Below are 5186 nucleotides of genomic sequence, written 5' to 3'. Positions count from 1 at the left end.
TGTTTTCTTCGTAACCTCCTCCATAACTGTCTTCTTCATAAGCTCCTCCACCACCCCCTCATCCACCACGTCCTCTGTGACCTCCACGCCAACCACGGCCTCTTCCATAACCATCTTCTTCATAAGCTCCACCACCACCACGTCCTCCTCTGTGACCCCCACCCCAACCACGGCCTCTTCCATAACCGTCTTCTTCGTAAGCTCCTCCTCCACCACCACCACCACCACCACCACCACCACCACGTCCTCGTCCGCCACCTCCTCTGTGACCTCCACCCCAACCACGCCCTCTTCCATAACCATCTTCTTCATAAGCTTCTCCTCCACCACCACCTCCTCCACCTTTGCCTCCACCACTGGCTCCACCCTTGCCACCGCTACCTCCACCACTGTCGCTGCCTCCACCCTTTCCACCGCTGNAAATTGGGCCCGCAATATTGGACAGCCGCCCCCCATGCCCAATTCAACTATTCTCCCAAGTCCACTCAAATATTCTCCCAAGCCCAGCTTAGTTTAGGCTTTATCACCTTATGTACTCCAAATAAAATAAGCTGACCTGCTCAAGTCCAAACACTAAAAACAAAACTTCACTTTCTCTTCATCTCAAAAAATCCCCACTGACTCACGAATCCTTTCTTTACTTCTTATCTTTTGGTTTGTCTTCTTTGATATACTTTCATTTGCACTGGTACGTTGCCTACCTACCAACTCCCAAAACTCCAGTCTTTGTACTCATAGTCAGAAAAAAAATCCTGACCAATTTTTTCTTTCTTCATTAGTTTTAGTTTTGAAAATTGATGACTACTATGTGACTGTTGAGTTTTCTTCTTTTCTTAAGCATTAGACATTCATCTCTTTTTAGTGTCTTTTTTTTTTTTTTTTTTTCTCAACTATCTACACTTAAATATTCACATGCTCTTTATATTTTCATAAATTTTTAGAGAAATACATGATTGAAGGCATGGGGAGATTGTTTGTGATGAGTCTTGAAGGGAAGATCTAAAGTTGGAGGCAGTCAGGCAGAGGTAGTAGGCATTGCCACACGGATGACCCATCTTTGCAATTTGTGAAGATAAAATTTCTTAGATAAAATTGTTTTGATTTATTACCTATTTTTGATTAGTTAGATATCATGTGGCCGTGGGTGTTGTTAAATTGTTTGGTTTATGTTGTGTACCAATACTTGTTTGTTTAATTTTTGTTTTTATTTGAGGGGTTATTATTAATTAAAGTTGTATTAAAAATGGATTGTATGTTTAAATTATAGTGAAAATTTTGTTTTTTCTTGAGTATGAACAACATCCATATAACTAAGTAAAAATTTCTAATTAAAATTTTATTTTCTAAACTTCTTTTCAGGTTAATTTTTGAGTCATATTCTTAAAGTTAAAAGAATTATAAGCAAACGAAAAATAATTGATGCATTCTTTAAGAAAAAAGATGTTAGCAATTCAGAAATTAGGACACTTGTGGCTGTAGAAACAAATGTTGATACTTCAATGCCTGATGAACACCTTGATCTCTCCAAATATTCAAGAATTCAATCTGAAGAGATAGATCGTGATCCAGGGTCACGTAAACAAATATGTGAATTCCCTAGCAACAAATAAGATGAAATCCGACGAGTTTATCTCAAAGAAGGTCTATATCAACCTAAAAATATAGATTATCCATACAACGATAATACTCATTGTCGTCAGTTTCAACCTTCATGGTTCGAATCGGCCCCCCCATGTAAAAATTCTTGGTTACGCCCCAGCCTCCACCCTTTCCACCACTACGTCCTCCACCACCGCCGCCTCCCTCACCACCGCTTCCTCCACCCTTTCCACTGCCGCTTCCACCCTTTCCACCGCTACCTCCTCCATGTCCGCCATCCTTTGTGTCAGCTACCGGTTTGACTCTTCTGCGTGCAGCAGTGTCCATTTGCATAAGTAGAATGAACTTGTAATTTTTGTATGCATAAAATTAAGTTGGAAACAAACAAATAAAACAAACAAAAGCTTGCGCTCTACAACATAATTATTGATGTAAAAAAGAATATATACAATAGAAAAGTGAATCATAGTTACTAATTAGAAAATGGGAAAGAACGTATATACAACATTTATCGTACGTATGTGTCAGTACTACGAATGTAGACTTTTTTTTTTATGTGTACAACACTTATTTTATTCTTTTTTTTTTTTTTGAAGTGTTATTTTATTCTATTTTTTACTTTATAAAGTGGGAAAGGAATTAGAAACCAAGTTCTCATCATAAAGCAAGAGCTCTACCGATGTTGGTCCCAACATGTGTGTACGTGTAAAACATATCACATAGAATATGTTATAAACATGACATTTTTTTACNGGAATTAGAAACCAAGTTCTCATCATAAAGCAAGAGCTCTACCGATGTTGGTCCCAACATGTGTGTACGTGTAAAACATATCACATAGAATTGTTATAAACATGACATTTTTTTTACAACTGTTGAGTTAATAAATTTTTATTATTTTTAGTTTTAAGTTTATAATTGACATTACTTCTTTATTTACTTATCTATCAATAAGCACATCAACGTTATAAAGGTTTTTTTTTTTGGTTTTTTTGGGTCTTCCAAGCTTATTTATATATATCAGTTACATAAAATTAATAAAAAAATAAAAAAAAAAATTCAAAAGAAATTAATGTGGGTTGATGGATGTCTCTACTAACCTTCTTTGGTCGTGGCCTCAGTATCCAAGCCTTGAGACTCTCCAGCGTAACTGCAACACCTGCATCCGCGAAAACGGTCATACCCGCAGCAGCAATCTGCAAGGGTACTTTGAATCATCTACTTGGTTTGTTCCAGCAGCCACCTCCACTGCAAAGGTTAAATAGATTAAGTGATGAATATTTCTTAAATATCGAGTTCTATAACATTTAAAACCCTAGTAATATACTATTAAAAAAAGAAATAAATTATAGGAAAATTCTAAATTTTAGTATATAATGTATAATACGTCTTTTGCAATTCTATAGCACAGAAAGGAGTCCAATTTGGTATTTTGTTATTATAATAGCAGCATGCACAAATCCATATTAAAATTTTCAGCAAGAAACTAATCATAAAATTTAAAAAAAATAAAAAAAAAAAAAAAGAAAGAAAGAAGAAGGGAACCCTTCACTATTTTCTACAAAGATGAAGTTAATGTTTTTTATATAGGAAAGAAAAAGTGACAATTGTGTAGTGTTCTTCTAACGTTTGTTCTCGTCGTTGGGTGTCTCTACCACCACAGTTGAGCAGATGAAAACAGTGGCAAAGAAAACCCAAGAATATTATAAAAGTTTTGGAATTCATTTTCTGTTGAGGCAAAATGCTTCTCGTGAATCTCATAACAAAGATGTGAGAAGAATGTGTCTTTCAATGACCACTATTTATAGAGCCAGAATAAGGACCTACGCCCCAGATGGCACCCCAAAATATTATACATGTCGGAGTCCCACAGTCTCTATTACATAAATAAAATATCCCATATATATATATATATATATATATATATATATATAAATGTTTTAAAATTGTAGAATGATAATGGATTATATATATATATATATATATAATACGAGTAAGCTTTGAATTCTAAATTTTAAAAAAGCACCCAAAATATTGAACCAATAAAAATCCAATTTAATTAAAATCTTAAAAAATTTTACTAAAAAAAAAAAAAAGAAGTGTGCCAAATAATCATTAACAAACAATTTTCCTAAAAACTAGCAAAAGCGATGTTCATAAAAACCTAAACACTGAAACTAAATTAACAAGTTTATTTTTTTAATAAAAATTTGATTTTTAAATAAAAATATATAATATAGAAAGTTAAATAAATAATATTTAATTAATATTAAATATTTTTAAAAAATCATCAAAACATATGGTCTTGAGTTCCAAAAATGTATGTATCAGTGGGTGAGTACTAAAGGTAACATGAGTACCACCACGCACCTTTAGTACGATAGTTACTCTATAAGTATTAAGTGCTTGTGAGTGTGAGGGACAAGGGTTAAGGTACAAGTTTTTAAGAGAAAATTTCTTATATATACTTAAATTAAGTTAGAGTAAAATTTTTATCTGTAAAAAAAAAAGAGGGGGGCTGGATAACATGAGTAGTATGAGACACTTGACACTTGACATTACGGCGAAAAGCCAGTTGGCTGTGGAAGTTTTCGTTTGTGTTGTTACTGGGAAGTTTTTATTCATAGCTAGCTAGCACTTATTAAGATCAACACTTCTTTTTGAAAGATAGACATTAAATGCCGGAGACACATGTAGCTGGTGTAAATGCAGGAGCCTAGCATGGGTGAAACGTGGAAGCTAGCAAGTGAATTTAGAGAGTTCAGCATACATATATATATATATCCTCTAAGTATGTGCGTTGCACATGCTTAGTGGGTGAATACTAAAGGGTAACATGAGTACCAACGCGCACTTTTAGCACGATAGTTACTTCATAAGTATTAAGCGTTTGTGGGTGTGGAGGGCAATGATCGAGGTACAAATCTTTAAGAGAAAATTTCACATATATATATATATACACTTAAATTAAGTTTGAGTAAAATTTTTATCTCATAAAAAAAAAAAGGGGGGGGGGGGAGGGGAGGGGAATAACATGAGTACTGAGTAGTACGAGACACTTGACATTAGTGTGTCGTTTACGGCGAAAAGCCAGTTGGCTGTGGAAGTTTTTGGTTTGTATTGTTACTGGGGAAGTTTTTATTCATAGCTAGCTAGCACTTATCAAGATCAACACTTCTTTTTGAAAGATAGACATTAAATGCCAGAGACACAAGTAGCTAGTGTACAAGCAGAATTAGCTACTTGTGAATTTAGAGAATTCAGCATATATATATCCTCTAAGTATGTGTGTTGCGGTACTCAAAGACACTTTTGTTTTTTTGAGTAAAAGTTAATAATTTACATTTTTTTTAAAAACTAAATTTTAAGGAATAAAAAGATGAACATGAAAGAAAAAAAATCCTAAATTTTAGGAGTTCTATTTTTGAATTCAAAATGAAATTTGTTATTTGACATTTATGACTATTTTTCTAAAAGAAGTTATCTTTCATTAATAAAGGCATTTTTTGAACCATATAAAGTTTAGTTCAAAAAGAAGAGTCCTCTTGTATATAGTATAAATAATTAAAAAATATTTTTACATGATT

At 33.6% G+C, this 5186-nt stretch overlaps 1 long non-coding RNA gene across 1 annotated transcript; it reads right to left on the bottom strand.

Annotated features, from left to right (window-relative positions):
• Window positions 1-1476: 1476 nt before the first annotated feature.
• On the bottom strand, window positions 1477-3352 carry LOC112024297 (uncharacterized). Its single transcript, XR_010631881.1, has 3 exons — window positions 3227-3352; window positions 2700-2847; window positions 1477-1906 (listed from the first exon to the last, which is right to left on the bottom strand). It is a non-coding gene; the product is annotated as an uncharacterized LOC112024297 (long non-coding RNA).
• Between the last annotated feature and the right edge of the window lie 1834 nt (window positions 3353-5186).

This window comes from Quercus suber, unplaced genomic scaffold (assembly GCF_002906115.3).
Source record: "Quercus suber isolate HL8 unplaced genomic scaffold, Cork oak 2.0 scaffold_249, whole genome shotgun sequence".
NCBI lineage: Eukaryota > Viridiplantae > Streptophyta > Magnoliopsida > Fagales > Fagaceae > Quercus > Quercus suber.
The sequence above is the reverse complement of the archived record's forward strand: the minus strand, read 5'-3'. Positions and strand labels throughout refer to the sequence as shown.